A 17,796-nucleotide genomic window follows, 5' to 3' on the forward strand; every position below is an offset into this window, starting at 1 on the left:
CACCCCAACATGAAACTCCATGTCTGTACTCAACCTCTCCAATTCCTCCGCATCCTCATACTCATCCACCATAAGCGTTGCACAATTCTGCTAATACTAGGCTCCCTCCAACATGATTTCCCCCAACTCTGCTGGTTAGAGGCTCCCTCCACCCTGATTTCCACCAACTCTGCTGGTTAGAGGCTCCCTCCACCCTGCTTTCCCACAACTCTGCTGGTTAGAGGCTCCTTCCACCATGAATTTGCCCAAACTGGGCTGTTTAGAGGCTCCCTCCACCATGAATTGGTCCAAACTGGGCTGGTTAGAGGCTCCCTCCACCATTAATTGGTCCAAACTGGGCTGGTTAGAGGCTCCCTCCACAATTAATTGGTCCAAACTGGGCTAATTAGAGGCTCCCTCCACCATGAATTGGTCCAAACTGGGTTTTTTAGAGGCTCCCTCCACCATGAATTGGTCCAAACTGGGCTGGTTAGAGGCTCCCTCCACCATTAATTGGTCCAAACTGGGCTGGTTAGAGGCTCCCTCCACAATTAATTGGTCCAAACTGGGCTAATTAGAGGCTCCCTCCACCATGAATTGGTCCAAACTGGGTTTTTTAGAGGCTCCCTCCACCATGAATTTGCCCAAACTGGGCTGTTTAGAGGCTCCCTCCACCATGAATTGGTCCAAACTGGGCTGGTTAGAGGCTCCCTCCACCATGAATTTCCCAAAACTTGGCTGTTTAGAGGCTCCCTCCACCATTAATTGGTCCAAACTGGGCTGGTTAGAGGCTCCCTCCACCATGAATTGGTCCAAACTGGGCTGGTTAGAGGCTCCCTCCACCATTAATTGGTCCAAACTGGGCTGGTTAGAGGCTCCCTCCACCATGAATTTGCCCAAACTGGGCTGTTTAGAGGCTCCCTCCACCATGAATTGGTCCAAACTGGGCTGGTTAGAGGCTCCCTCCACCATGAATTTCCCAAAACTTGGCTGTTTAGAGGCTCCCTCCACCATTAATTGGTCCAAACTGGGCTGGTTAGAGGCTCCCTCCACCATGAATTGGTCCAAACTGGGCTGGTTAGAGGCTCCCTCCACCATTAATTGGTCCAAACTGGGCTGGTTAGAGGCTCCCTCCACCATGAATTTGCCCAAACTGGGCTGGTTAGAGGCTCCCTCCACCATGAATTGGTCCAAACTGGGCTGGTTAGAGGCTCCCTCCACCATGAATTGTCCTAAACTGGCTGTTTAGAGGCTCCCTCCACCATTAATTGTCCAAACTGGGCTGGTTAGAGGCTCCCTCCACCATTGATCATGAATTGCCCAAACTGGGCTGTTTAGAGGCTCCCTCCACCATGAATTGCCAAACTGGTTAGGCCCCCACCATGAATTTCTAGAGGCTCCCTCCACCATGAATTGGTCCAAACTGGGCTGGTTAGAGGCTCCCTCCACCATGAATTGGTCCCACAAACTGGGCTGGTTAGAGGCTCCCTCCACCATGAATTGCCCAAACTGGGCTGGTTAGAGGCTCCCTCCACCATGAATTTGCCCAAACTGGCTGGTTAGAGGCTTAGGCTCCCTCCACCATTAATTTGGCCAAACTGGCTTAGAGGCTCCCTCCACCATGAATTTGCCCAAACTGGGCTGTTTAGAGGCTCCCCTCCACCATGAATTGGTCCAAAACTGGGCTGTTTAGAGGCTCCCTCCACCATGAATTGTCCAAACTGGCTGTTAGAGGCTCCCTCCACCATGAATTTCCAAACTTGGCTGTTTAGAGGCTCCCTCCACCATGAATTGGTCCAAACTGGGCTGGTTAGAGGCTCCCTCCACCATTAATTGGTCCAAACTGGGCTGTTAGAGGCTCCCTCCACCATGAATTGCCAAACTGGCTTAAGCTCCCCACCATGAGTTCCCAAACTGGGCTGTTAGAGGCTCCCTCCACCATGAATTTGCCCCAAAATGGCTGTAAGAGGCTCCCTCACAAAGGCTCCAACCATGAATTGGTCCAAACTGGGCTGTTTAGAGGCTCCCTCCACCATGAATTGGTCCAAACTGGGCTGGTTAGAGGCTCCCTCCACCATGAATTTCCCAAAACTTGGCTGTTTAGAGGCTCCCTCCACCATGAATTGGTCCAAACTGGGCTGGTTAGAGGCTCCCTCCACCATTAATTGGTCCAAACTGGGCTGGTTAGAGGCTCCCTCCACCATGAATTTGCCCAAACTGGGCTGGTTAGAGGCTCCCTCCACCATGAATTTGCCCAAACTGGGCTGTTTAGAGGCTCCCTCCACCATTAATTGGTCCAAACTGGGCTGGTTAGAGGCTCCCTCCACCATGAATTTGCCCAAACTGGGCTGTTTAGAGGCTCCCTCCACCATGAATTTGCCCAAACTGGGCTGTTTAGAGGCTCCCTCCACCATTAATTGGTCCAAACTGGGCTGGTTAGAGGCTCCCTCCACCATGAATTTGCCCAAACTGGGCTGTTTAGAGGCTCCCTCCACCATGAATTGGTCCAAACTGGGTTTTTTAGAGGCTCCCTCCACCATGAATTGGTCCAAACTGGGCTGGTTAGAGGCTCCCTCCACCATGAATTTCCCAAAACTTGGCTGTTTAGAGGCTCCCTCCACCATGAATTGGTCCAAACTGGGCTGGTTACAGGCTCCCTCCACCATTAATTGGTCCAAACTGGGCTGGTTAGAGGCTCCCTCCACCATGAATTTGCCCAAACTGGGCTGTTTAGAGGCTCCCTCCACCATGAATTTGCCCAAACTGGGCTGGTTAGAGGCTCCCTCCACCATGAATTGGTCCAAACGGGTTTTTAGAGGCTCCCTTCACCATGAATTGGTCCAAACTTGGCTGTTTAGAGGCTCCCTCCACCATGAATTGGTCCAAACTGGGGTGGTTAGAGGCTCCCTCCACCATTAATTGGTCCAAACTGGGCTGGTTAGAGGCTCCCTCCACCATGAATTTGCCCAAACTGGGCTGTTTAGAGTCTCCCTCCACCATGAATTTGCCCAAACTGGGCTGGTTAGAGGCTCCCTCCACCATGAATTGGTCCAAACGGGTTTTTAGAGGCTCCCTTCACCATGAATTGGTCCAAACTTGGCTGTTTAGAGGCTCCCTCCACCATGAATTGGTCCAAACTGGGGTGGTTAGAGGCTCCCTCCACCATTAATTGGTCCAAACTGGGCTGGTTAGAGGCTCCCTCCACCATGAATTTGCCCAAACTGGGCTGGTTAGAGGCTCCCTCCACCATGAATTGGTCCAAACTGGGGTGGTTAGAGGCTCCCTCCACCATTAATTGGTCCAAACTGGGCTGGTTAGAGGCTCCCTCCACCATTAATTGGTCCAAACTGGGCTGGTTAGAGGCTCCCTCCACCATGAATTTGCCCAAACTGGGCTGGTTAGAGGCTCCCTCCACCATGAATTGGTCCAAACTGGGTTTTTTAGAGGCTCCCTCCACCATGAATTTGCCCAAACTGGGCTGGTTAGAGGCTCCCTCCACCATGAATTGGTCCAAACTGGGGTTTTTAGAGGCTCCCTCCACCATGAATTTGCCCAAACTCTGCTGGTTAGAGGCTCAATCCACCCTGATTTTCAAAACAAATGTTGGTGCCAACCTCAACTTACTACAAGGGCCAAATTCACTGCTGGTGACAAGCTCTCCTCACTGCAAGTGCCAAATACACATGTTTCAAGGTGTTTTCCTACTGTCAGAGAGGTGGTATTGAGTGTGTAAAGTGTGTAGTTGTTAGGCTGTGATGTTGGGGTAATAGAGGGTCTTTGGTGTGTTAGATGCCCCCAGACATGCTTCCCCTGCTGTCCCAGTGTCATTCCAGAGGTGTTGGCATCATTTCCTGGGGTGTCATAGTGGACTTGGTGACCCTCCAGACACGGATTTGGGTTTCCCCCTTAACGAGTATCTGTTCCCCATAGACTATAATGGGGTTCGAAACCCGTTCGAACACACGAACATTGAGCGGCTGTTCGAATCGAATTTCGAACCTCGAACATTTTAGTGTTCGCTCATCTCTACTGTATACCAGTAGTAAAAATTGTGGGTGCACGTAACCCCAATATATTCTTTGAATTACCAGTCAGAAACTGGCACTATATGGCAGTAGCAAGAAATGAGGGTATTTGTATTCCCAATATATTCTTTGAATTCCCAGTCAGACAATGGCACTGTATACCAGTAGTAAAAATTGTGGGTGCACGTAACCCCAATATATTCTTTGAATTCCCAGTCAGACAATGGCACTATATACCAGTAGCAAGAAATGAGGGTATTTATAACCCCAATATATTCTTTGAATTACCAGTCAGAAACTGGCACTATATGGCAGTAGCAAAAATAGTGGGTGTATATAGCCCCAATTCTATTGCTAGGGGACTTGCAGGGTATTTCTGGGGTGAAGGTGGGGGGGCACACCGTTGGAACAGGTATCGGGGGTATATATCGGGTATACGGGAATACACTGACAGTGTATTCCATTCAGGATCCTGGGAAAGCTGGGTTGCGGCGATTGAGCCCGTCAGTGCCACGTTACACTGACAAGCTTCTCCCTGGAATTGAAGTTATATGTAAGCCCAATATATTCTTTGAATTCCCAGTGAGACAATGGCACCATATGGCAGTAGCAAAAATAGTGGGTGTATATAGCCCCAATCCTATTGCTAGGGGACTTGCAGGGTATTTCTGGGGTGAAGGTGGGGGGGCACACCGTTGGAACGGCTATCGGGGGTATATATCGGGTATACGGGAATACACTGACAGTGTATTCCATTCAGGATCCTGGGAAAGCTGGGTTGCGGCGATTGAGCCCGTCAGTGCCACGTTACACTGACAAGCTTCTCCCTGGAATTTAGCTCTTACAAGAGCTGTTGTGGTTGTCTTCTCCTTCCTATCTAGCCTGTCCCTGCCTACCCAGAATCTAACCCCTAGCTAACTGGACGGAAACCTCCGTCCCCGGTGAATTGCAAGCTCAGAATGACGCGAAGCTGGGCGGCGCTGTTCTTTTAAATTAGAGGTCACATGTTTTCAGCAGCCAATGGGTTTTGCCTACTTTTTTCAAAGAAGATCCCATTAAAAGATATATCTCACAAAGAACATTTATATCATGTACACTAGATATGCCATAAATGTATTATAGATGTGGATCACACTTCTGGGACCTATACCAATCTCAAGAACTGACCTCCCTCTGGAAGCCAGCCCTAGCTCACCTGGTCCCATTAACAGTCACATCATGGCTGTCAGTAGTGGTTGTGTTTACAGCGTGTAACAGTGAGGTGTGCTCTTTGTATAACTTATGAAATGTAGAAACCTTTGAACTCACTGTTTCACACTGTTTCCATAAGGGCAATTTCACATGGTGGAATTTGCCACAGATATATGGGGGCAGATTCTGCCTAGATTTATGGGAGGCAGAGATTGCAGCAGGACGCTGAAAAAATAAGTGTCCTGTTTGATCTTGCCATGGAATCAGTCGTGGTTTACGCAGCTTGAGACTCCCAGGTGATAAGGACCATTCATCTTGTTTTAATCCAGACTAAATGCTGATGTCCTGCATTGGTATTCCATCTCGTGAAGACTGTGCCCGGAAAACGAAGAGGAATTTTACTTCATTATCCTGGATGTGAACTCACTCCTATTCTCTTCTCAGAGAGCATGGCTGTTTCTCTAAACATGACCACAGTGACAGTTGGCATTTGGCTATCAACAGGACCGGGTTGAGTATGAGGGTATGGGGGAGTCAGTTCTAGAGACAGGTCTGTGCCTCATAGGTGGGACACGCATCTATAAGACATTTATCCTTTAAGCATACAAGCATCATGTACAGAAAGTGATATGGAAGGGGCATAATTGGCAGCAAGCAGCTTGTCAGTATTAATGAAATAATGGAATAGGCAAGCAAAATTGCCTTCGTCATGTCTACATAACATCATGGCTCCACCATTGTTTAGGCTGAATTTTAACAAGACATAATAACGAAACCTTTGCTTTTACTATACATTGCTCAAAAGTGAGACAAAGGATTGAAACGTGAAAGGACAAAGCAGTCATTATACATTTGAGGCTTAAGTGCGCTCACCGCAGGAGATAGGTTGGTGCAGCTATTGATCTGTACTATAATCTGTGACCTGTATAAGAAGGGATGGGACCTGCCGCCTCTCCAGCTGCCTGCTGAGATTCAGAATTGCTTTTCTCTTATTAAACATATCATTCCTGCAAAGCGCTCCGGCCATGAATATTTATTCCTGTCTGGAATTGTCAGTCATCGGATTTTGTAACAATTATATAACGGTCTTTGTCGACTGAGGAGTTTGCACAATGTTTATGACAGGATGAAGGCCATGCGGCTATATTTAGCACTGTATGTATTTGTCCGGTTAGTAAAACAGTGATAATGAGAGTTGTCCTGAGCCTCATATAATTCAATGGGTATCAGGGCAAAGGAAAACTAGATGGCAATTAAGTAATGGCTATGGCTCTGAATATATATCTGGGTAAACTTAAACAAATTAACTAGGGTATCGAAGGAATGCAAGCTTGTGCAATTTTGTTGAATAACAGAGTTCATGCAGCAATAAAACATGGAGATAATACAAAATCAAGATGGTACAAAATGGAAACTATAATATATTTCAAATAGCCATACAGTCACTAGCTCTACAGCCTGTAATACAAATATAGTAAGGACAAGATTGGGCGAAGGCCGAGGTGTCTGAAGGGTTATTGCCCATGATCACAGATGACACTAATCCTGGGTAGTGATTCTGGGTCACTGCTGGTTAAAACTTGGTTGAACCTCTTAGTAAAGACTAGGCATTTTAACCAGTACTGAATTAATATTGTCCCTGTTATACTACGATACAAAAGTTTCTCACAAACCAGGTGTTGCTATATAGAGCCTAAGTGCACAGAAGACAGTTCCAGCATTATCAGTGATATACTGTACATAGCTTTGAGTGGCAGTTAACATTGGAGATAATGAGTTTCAAGCTGTACCTCGTACAAAATCTAATGCTGAGTTCACACAGTTTTTTTCCATCCAGATCTTGAATCCGCATCAGTATCCGGCTCCAAAAAACGTCTCCTGGATGCCGCTGCAGTGCATTCTGCTCCGGATTAGGCCCAAATGAATGGGCTTAGTTGGGAGGGTGTGTCGTGCCATGGACGCTACGGCTGATTCAGCTTCGGAATCCGCAGTAAGATAGGGCAGCTCGCTTTTTTTTTCCCGCAAGAGGGAAAAAGAAGTGAACAGCTCCCATTGAAGTCAATGGGAGACGTTTTTTTTTGGAGCCGAATTCTGAGGCGGATTCCGTGTCAAAATCTGGACCAAAAAAACTCAGTGTGAACTCAGTATAACATTGAATGTAGGCATTGTTACTGCTCTATTGATATTTATATCCATTGTAGCCTTTTGCCTAAGACCATACTGTGTGATATGTATAAATAGAGGGACCTCTGTAAATCCACATGTTTAATGGAGGATGGAATCACAAGGGATATATGTAATCTCTGTGCTGATATCACACTCTCTACTGCCAGATTGACCTGACAGCTGATTTTACAATGTGAAAAGCTAATGACCATCCGAGATCACTTGTCATATTCGCTCAGTATATTTGATGGGGATGTTTTGTGTTACTATATGGAAAGTCCAAAATGTATTGTACAGTTTATTTGTAATTAATACTCATTGCTCTGCACAGTTACGGTCATCCCAGATGAGATTACCATTTCTTATTACTTCAGTGTGTATTATTCCTGTACTGAGATCTGATGTACGCACCGTCCATTGTATACATATCTTTGTTCTTGATATCTGATGTACACACCATACATTGTATAGACAGTAATTCAAATTGCGCTCTTCCAACGGGGGAAGATATCCCGTGCACTCTACAACTCCCGAGGATTTACCAAGCGATTTTTTCATACTGGGGCATGTAAGTGCGTTTTTCTTGACTTTTCTAACTTTTGTTGATCTGGGCTGTTTTTGTGAAATATTTTGTATTAATTGTATAGACAGTGTTCGGGAAAATAATTTGGGAAAGTATTTTAAATACAAAATACTAAATATTTTCATCCCGAAGTATTTTAAATAGAAATACTAAATACTACTTCAAAAGTATTTTAAAAATACTAAAATACTTGACAAATTTAAACAAAAGCAATTTCCTTTGAATTTGCAAGATGATTGGCATGAGCAGCCCCAGGAACGACTCCTTTTCTGATTGTAATAGGTCCAAACCCCTTGCAACTGGCTCCACAATGGATTTATACTGGTGTAGCAACTCCAATTCACCGGGCTTGAAAGCTGGAAGTTTCAAGGCTGTTGTTATTTCGTGTACTTTGGGCTCCATGTTTTCAGAAATCAAACGACAGACAGCGTCGTATGTCGAGTTCCATCTCGTCTCACCGGGCGGTTGGTTAACTTGTTTGGATGGGCCTTGCAGTAAACAGACACTTTTTGTCCTGCCCCTGCCGCTTCGGATTTAGTCTTGTTAATTTTGAAAAAAGTTCCGTCCACAGTTGCGGGAGATGTGGGTGTGCGAGATCTGAATCATTGTCGGTTGCGTCCCCTTCACTGGTATTACGATTGTCCTCCATTTTTGAAGTAATTTTACAGAATGGATTATGCGATCGGGATGATTAAAAACTAAAAATAAATCGCCCTTCACTACAAGGCGGACTTGCGTTGCTGCAATGCGCTGGAATTTTCCCTCCTCTCGTCGCACCTCGCACGAGATACGAGAAACAACAGTGATGACGTGACTCACGCTGTTGTTTTTTTTAAGTGCGGTGAGACGGGTTATTTAAATTGCAACATTTGTTCTGGATTTAGACTAATTAAAATACATAAAATACTTCCTAAAAGTATTTTAATTATAAATACAAAATACTGAATAGAAAAAGTATTTTAATTACAAAATACAAATACCTGACAAGTATTTTAAATACTATTTTAATTACTTGTATTTTAAATACTCCCGAACACTGTGTATAGATATGTTTTTGACAGTTATGCCTGGTGCCACAATGACTTCATCAAAATGTAGACCAACACCAACCCAGTCTTCAACACCTGCATAAACTTCAGTACCTTAGCACCGGGCACAGACTGTACACCCCTGATTCCCTACAAGAACTATTGACGACCCTTATTGTAATAACAGTCATCAAACAGTTCAGCAGATCATACTCCATTGACTGCCTGTGCTACCAAATACACATATAAACATCTAAGACATAAGTGTGAACAATCTGTGCTTGCCCTTTGCACCATTCTCTTTTCCCTATTGGGTTCTTTTTTTTTTTTCCTTTCATCAAATGTTGGCCTTTATGTTTTTTTCGCTTGATGCGGAGTGTATAAGCGCAGCACAGACGTTTGTCTGTTTATGATTTACGGCTATTGTACAACTTAAGAGCACAAACCTGTTCCTTTCAAGGTTCCTTACATTTTTACTAAAAAGATGTTGTCTAAGGCTTAGTATTTTAGACTTAAATTATAGTCACTTTGTCCTCGTGCAGCATCCTTTCATTTCCTCCATTTACAGAGTTGATATGTATCATTTGTGGGTTCTTTACATTCTCTGCCTATGGTTAACTTATTCAATCAAAAGCAAAAAGGAAAGACGGCGGCAGGCTCGTGTTTTGTATCCTATTATTGGGGAATGTGTGTAGAGACATAAACAGTTTAACAGTAAAAAATTCTATAAAGCCAAGGAAATTATTTGTTCTGGAATTATGCAAAATATTTAGTGCATCAGCTCATTATGATTAATGATATACTTCCTTGTTGTCATTGAATAAGGGCTGTCACTGTGTCCCAGATATGCAATGGACGCTTAGGGGCATGGCTTATTATACGGAAGTGCTCTAACTGTACTGTAATGAGCTGTGTACCTGTACAACATATATTATTATTATTATTTATTTACATAGCACCATTAATCCCATGGTGCTTTACATTTGGGGGATACATACAGTACACAAAATATACAGGTAGATATAATACTAACAATGACCGACTGGCACAGTGGGGTAGAGGGCCCTGCCCGCGAGGGCTTACAATTTATGAGGGAAGGGGGGTAAACGGGGTATATTCAGCCCCTGGATGAAACTGTGAAGGTTCCAAGTCAATGACTATACAAATTGCATCATCTACCATTTTTATATTATTTTGTGTGGAGATCCAGTACAGGGCAAATTGTTGAAGCTCATAACAATCTGCACTTTTGGTTCCTGCATTTTATATTATATATTTTAATAAAAGCTGCTTACTATATAATGAGCTTTTATTTTACCAGTATATAATCCAGTAGCCAGTATGGTTATTTAAATGTTGCCTTCTGGATGTGGCGTGCTTCATGTTTTTGGTTTAGCCATGCCCCCTTTCAGTAAAACCCACACCCCCTTTGACAAAGGTAATTGGCCGTGTTGATGTGATCATGCTTCATGAAAAAAATCAATGCCACTATTTCAGATACCTGCCTGTTATTTCGAGAAGGTTTGGTCTCCTTGGGTTAATAGGTCCAATATCCCAGGTCTTTCATTTTGTCTTCTGCTTTAATTTGTAACTGGGTGCAAGCATTCTGTTTTTTTCCTAGGCAGGGTCTCCCCTCTATCCCCGACAAACGCACATTAGTACTATTTATCCTTTCCCTCCTATCTTTGTCTTTTTTGATAGTTATATACCTTTTCTATTTCGTATTTTCTGGAATTTAATATTTTGGATTCTCTCTGTATATTTTTATCAATGTCTTTTTTCTACCTGTACATTGTAAATTTTGCCATTATTCAATGAATACTTTTGAAACTAAATAATAAAGTTTTAGCTGCACACAGCTGCCACTCGAAGGAGCTCTCTGCATACTGTTTTATTATTAAGCTATCTATAAGAAGTAAATCTCCAACTCACTACATTACGTTACATTACATTAGCAACCATTCAGCCCATAGAACTGTAGTCACATCCAGTGGCGTAACTAGGAATGGCGGGGCCCCGTGGCGAACCTTTGACATGCCCCCCCCCCCGGCTGACATCGAAAACCCCAACCAAAGCCGAAAATCCCGCACGACCCCACCCCCCGCATTCCTACGCACACTATTACGCTCCATAGTGGCCCCTGCACACATTATTATACCCCATAGTGGCCCCTGCACACATTATTATACCCCATAGTGGCCCCTGCACACATTAATATACCCCATAGTGGCCCCTGCACACATTAATATACCCCATAGTGGCCCCTGCACACATTATTATACCCCATAGTGGCCCCTGCACACAGTATTATACCCCATAGTGGCCCCTGCACACAGTATTATACCCCATAGTGGCCCCTGCACACAGTATTATACCCCATAGTGGCCCCTGCACACACTATTATGCACCATAGTGGCCCTGCACACAGTATTATGCCCCATTGTGGCCCCTACACACAGTATTATCCCCCATTGTGGCCCCTTCACCCACTATTATGCCCCGTTGTGGACACCCATTAACAATTATTATACTCTGGGGTCTTTTCAGACCCCAGAGTATAATAATCGGAGACCCAGGGGAAGAACAACATAAAAAAAAAAAACAAACACTGTAACTTACCTGTCTCCCGACTCCCCGCTGGCGGCCATCTTCAATGACGTCAGGGACGTCATGTGACCGGGAGCCTGCGTCGCGACGCATAAGGACACAGGCCCCGATCATGTGACGTCTCAGACGTCACACAAGTAGGCCGAAGCCTGCGCGGAGCCTGGAGAGGTAAGTAACACAGTTTTTTATGTTCAGTTACTTCTCCTGCACTTCCGATCACTTCCGAAAAGACCCCCGAGTATAATAGTGCTTGTGGGGCCCGCAGTGTCACTTACCGATCCCGGCCCCTGCCAGGATCGGTAAGTATATAGGGCCCGTTAGTGTCTGGAGTAACTCCAGCCGGTAACGGCCTATTAAAAAAAAAAAAAAACGCAGCGGTAGCGGCTGCCACCGGGCCCCCAATGTCCCGGGCCCTGTGGCAGCTGCTACTGCTGCTACCACGGTAGTTACGCCACTGGTCACATCTATAGGATGATGATAATGATGATGCAAAAAGTCGTGAGAATTTTTAAAATTGTATTTAGGTCAGGGGCCCTTTAAAGTTTTTATTTCTACAAGTAGAACTGAATCCATATAGAAATACACTAAACATCACACAGAATTTTATCTGCAGTAATAATTGTGGTGATGTATGTGGACATGAAAAGTTCTGAATCAGTCCAGCTCATTACATTGACGAATACTGCAGTGAAGCCTTTGCAAATTGCTTTGTGGCAATGCAGTCTTCCTCAACTGTTGATTGCCAGTGTTTTAATTTTAATGTGAAGACAGTTGTCTCGAGAGGCTTGGCCAAGTTTCTTGGAGAAAGAATGTAGACAAATGAAATGATGCACACAGAAAATTTCAGTCTGCTTGGCTGAATACATTAGGTATGCGGATATGACACGTTTAGAGAGAGCAATAGCATGGAAAGTGGGGTGTGTTTCATTGTAGCCTCTGGGTATATGTGAACGGCGTTTTATTCATGACATCGTTACAGTGCAATTCTCCAGATTTTGTCGTACCTACTGATGTGTAAACATACAAAGGATTATATTTTCAAAAGGAAAAGTTTATGACTAGGGCTATGCAGTAATTTTGCCTGTGACTCTCATCACTCTGAAAGATCTTGGGGTCGACCTGCAATTCCTTGACTAAACTTAGCAAATGGAGTTGCGGCCTAAATTGCCTTATAGCCTAAGCCTTAATCAATTATCCAGGTTTAGATAAACTATTGTCCATGGGTAGATCAGCCAAATTCAAGTAATGATCATCATTAGAGATGAGCTGTAGTACCAGATGGACAAGAGTTCTGCTGCTTCTTGGAAAATGTAGACTTATCTGTAACTCTGAGAACGTCTTTAAGTCAGGCCAGTAGTAGTTGTCCATAATACCTCAATCAAGCTGTAGTGAATACCATCTTGCATTATGAATGGTCTTGTAAAACACTATAAACCCCGCACTGATCAACTACTCTACCTGCATCCAGGCTCTGGAAAGAGTTGTAGTGGAAAGTTGCGGTACCCTGGTCCCACCATTATATACTGGACAGGGCTGCAGCTCTGCTTCTCTTTTATGCATAGGAGCAAACTACATCTGCTTCCCATCCACTTAAGTTTAACCTCTTCAGGTCCAAGCCAATTTCTGTTTTTCCCTCCCCAAATTTCAAGAGCCATATTTTTTTCATTTTTCAGTTCACAGAGTCACATGGTGACTTATTGTTTACGAAACCAATTGTATTTTGTAATGGCACCATTCAATATCCTGTGCAATGTACTTTGAAGCTGGAAAAAAAATTCAAATGAGGTGGATTTATGGGTTTAATTTTTACAGAAAGCACTACTAGGTAAAAACTACGTTACCTGTATTCTGTAGGTCAATGCGATCACGGTGATACTAAATTTATATGGTATTTATAATGATTTGATACCTTTTAAAAAATTCTAAACTTTGCAAAATAGAAAAAAATTCATTCATATCCGTTCAGCATTTTTTGCGTAATTGAGGAACAAACATCCAAAGACACAGAAATTCACATTTATAATATTAGGATTGTGGGCTACATTTATGATTGATTTGACTATTTTGTGGTATTTGACCTGGTTATTATTCTTTTGAGAATTGACCACACCCCACTGTTGCAAAATACACACAGGTTGATAAGGAATGAGATTATATGAGATCTGGGTATTATCATGAGATATATAACTGAGCATGCTCATTGTTTCCAGCACTGTTTGTTAGTGGTGCCTCATGGTCAGGCTGTCATCAGGTGTTTGGCAGTATTTTTCTCCCATGTGTTCATTACACTTTACATGGGGTGGATAGTATAGTAATGTTATAATTATGGTACAGAACCCACCAGGATGTCATTTCACTGTGTCTATTCTTTGCTTTTTGTTATTTCCCCCCTTTCTAATTTCTGTCTGATTGTTTATATTGCTATTGAAGTAAATTCTAAATTATGATCTCTTTTATTATATGTGTGTGTGTATCTCTTTATTCAGTTGTTTTGTCTTGTTCTGTGTATCACTTATCTAGCATAGGGTTTGTTGTCCAGTTGTCCCTGTCATTAGGACACTTATGACTTGGAGCCCCTTCACACGTTATAGCGTCCCCCACACAGTATAACACCCCACTTACACACATTATAATGTTCCAAAGTGGACATTGTTCTGTGCATCACTTATCTAGCATAGAGTTTGTTGTCCAGTTGTCATTAGGACAGTAGCAGCAAATATTTAGGGACACTGGGTGGGCCGAATTGAGGGCTCACTATCTCCGTCTTCCCTTTCCCTTGCAGCTGTTATTGGGAATTACTTTTGGGAAATTCTAACAGTAGGGCTATAGGATGGACTTGATGAACCTGTGTCTTCTTCCAGCCTCACCTATTATGTTACTATATAAGAGTAACTCCCCCTCGATCAGATGGGCCTTGTCTATACATGGCTTATTATTCGTTTCATGTTACTACTTATTCAAAGCACTCCAAGCGGTTTCCAAATGAGCTTGCCTATTTTATTATCACAGTTGACAAAAGGTCAAGAGACGTTTCGGGCTAATATTTCCCTTCTTCAGGCTGGGGGGAAAAGGCAAAATATATATCTGTTACAAATGGCACAGACATAACATAATATTATCACAACAATGAATAAAAATGCTAACACGGGGTATCACAAGAGAAGGCCAAGTCTGATGTCAGGGAATTGGCGGAGGGTGGTGGCAGTAGCGTAACTAGCAAAGACTGGGCCCCACAGAGGACACTTTTGACTTGGGACCCCTTCGCACAGTATAGTGTCCCCCACACAGTATAACACCCCAATTACACACACTATAATGTCCCAAAGTACCCTCCAGACAGTATAATGTCACATAGCGGCTCCTCCAAACAATACAATGTCCCACCATGTCCCCTGCACATGCAGTATTATGCCCCATAGTGGTCCCTGCACACACAGTATTATATATACACTAACCTCTGCCCACAACTTAATTTGCATGTTGTTGGCATCGACAATCCACCTATATTCAGCAAATTGCTGCTGTCAATGGTTTGCCTGCTCCCACGTTTCGACAGCTCTCAAGCTGCCCTGCTGCTGAACTCGTTCCTCACGCTGTGCCCGTGATTGTTCTGGCATCTCAGCAGCTTGCTGGGATGCCATATAATGAACGTGTTGTTGGCATCGATGATCCGCTTGCTCTGGCGTTTTGGAAGCTCTCAAGCTGTCCTGCCGCTGAACTTGTTCCTTGCATCGTGCCTGTGATTGTTCCGGCATCTCAGTACCTCGCTGGGACCCCCATATAATCAGTGTGTTGTTGGCATCGATTATCCCCCTCAGCTCCACTTGAGGAGAACTCTGTTGACTTCTGGCTACCTTCATAGCTCTTGTTTTAGAATTTTGCGACAAATTAGATTATTTTTTTCCTGGCATGTTTAAAATTGGCAAACTGAAACCCAATTTGGATTAAAGGTGTTTTCCCATCCAGTGTGTCAGCACACTGCCTGGAGCAGATCAGATAATATGCAAATGCTTGTACACAATGGACTCAGGATTAGCTGTGTGTTTACAAATAGAGATAACAGACCTGTTATTTACCCGGATAAAAAGAGTATGTGTTAATCAAGGTTACAGACTATCTATGTGCCAAATTTCATCCAAATCCGTTCAGCTGTTTTTGTGTGATTGAGGAACAAACACACAAGCATCCAAACTTTCACATTTATAATATTATTAGGATATACAAATTGGGTTTTTCATAAAGATATACAAAAAAAACAATACCACAGGCAGGACCACCAATCTATATTCTACTAATATTATAAATGTGAAAGTTTGTGTGTTTGGATGTTTGTGAGTTTGGATGTTTGTTCCTCAATTACGCTAAAACGCCTGGACGGATTTGCATGCAATTTTCCACAAACATAGTTTTCCCTTAGGATTGAGTCACAGGCTACTTTTGGTGCCACTAAACAACATGGCTTCCTAGCAGGAGACTCACAAAAGCAGGACTCCTAGCCCCAGCTATAGACTCACACACACTGCCTGGCATTTCCTGCCTCAACCTGCCTGCACAGTCCTTACTGTCACCTCAGGAGTAGCCCTCACTCTACTCACTCACATTTACATATAGCTTTCCACTATACATACACAATACAACACATCACATTGTAATTACATGTATCTCCTATCACTGCTATATACAGTACCTGATACATATATACTCCTGTACACAGGCTGTATATACTATATAATTACATGTATTACCTATCACTGCTATATACAGTGCCTGATACATATATACTCCTGTACACAGGCTGTATATACTATATAATTACATGTATTACCTATCACTGCTATATACAGTACCTGATACATATATACTCCTGTACACAGGCTGTATATACTATATAATTACATGTATTACCTATCACTGCTATATACAGTACCTGATACATATATACTCCTGTACACAGGCTGTATATACTATATAATTACATGTATTACCCATCACTGCTATATACAGTACCTGATACATATATACTCCTGTACACAGGCTGTATATACTATATAATTACATGTATCTCCTATCACTGCTATATACAGTGCCTGATACATATATACTAGGCTGTATAACACATCACATTGTCTGTATCACGACATACACAATACAACACATCACATTGTAATTACATGTATCTCCTATCACTGCTATATACAGTGCCTGATACATATATACTAGGCTGTATAACACATCACATTGTCTGTATCACGACATACACAATACAACACATCACATTGTAATTACATGTATCTCCTATCACTGCTATATACAGTGCCTGATACATATATACTAGGCTGTATAACACATCACATTGTCTGTATCACGACATACACAATACAACACATCACATTGTAATTACATGTATCTCCTATCACTGCTATATACAGTGCCTGATACATATATACTAGGCTGTATAACACATCACATTGTCTGTATCACGACATACACAATACAACACATCACATTGTAATTACATGTATCTCCTATCACTGCTATATACAGTGCCTGATACATATATACTAGGCTGTATAACACATCACATTGTCTGTATCACAACATACACAATATAACACATCAAATCACATTTGCTAGCCCACCAAACTTTTTAAAGCACTATTACAGTTTCACACGTCTGTGTCCGCCCAATTCTCAAATCACCGCAGACGAAGTTACGGGTAAAAGCTAGTATATATATAAAACTCGAATTCTGTAGTAGTCTTCTCTATACAAATCCACAGTTCTCGCCCGATTTGGGTGAAATTTGGCACGCCGCCTCTCCAACCACAGGAGCAGAATACTGCGCACATTACATCTCGCTAGCATTACCCTGTCCTGAGATTGGGGCCCCCGAAGTTAGGCCCTATACATATAATGGGGAAAAATGAAGGTGAAAGTGCTGAGGGGAAAACAACAGTTGTGATTGACAGGGACGGATTATAGCGACGGTGCCAAAGTGTTGCTGCTAAAGGGGCCGCAACACCACACACAACACACAAACATTTCACAAACACCATATAAATATCAGACAGACCGCACACATACACCAACCTACAAGCACAACACCACACAAACACCAGACCACTCGAGACACACACACAACACAAACATTTCAAAAATACCATATAAACATCACACAGATAACTTACATACACCAGCCCACAAGCACAACACCACA

This window comes from Leptodactylus fuscus, chromosome 6 (assembly GCF_031893055.1).
Source record: "Leptodactylus fuscus isolate aLepFus1 chromosome 6, aLepFus1.hap2, whole genome shotgun sequence".
NCBI lineage: Eukaryota > Metazoa > Chordata > Amphibia > Anura > Leptodactylidae > Leptodactylus > Leptodactylus fuscus.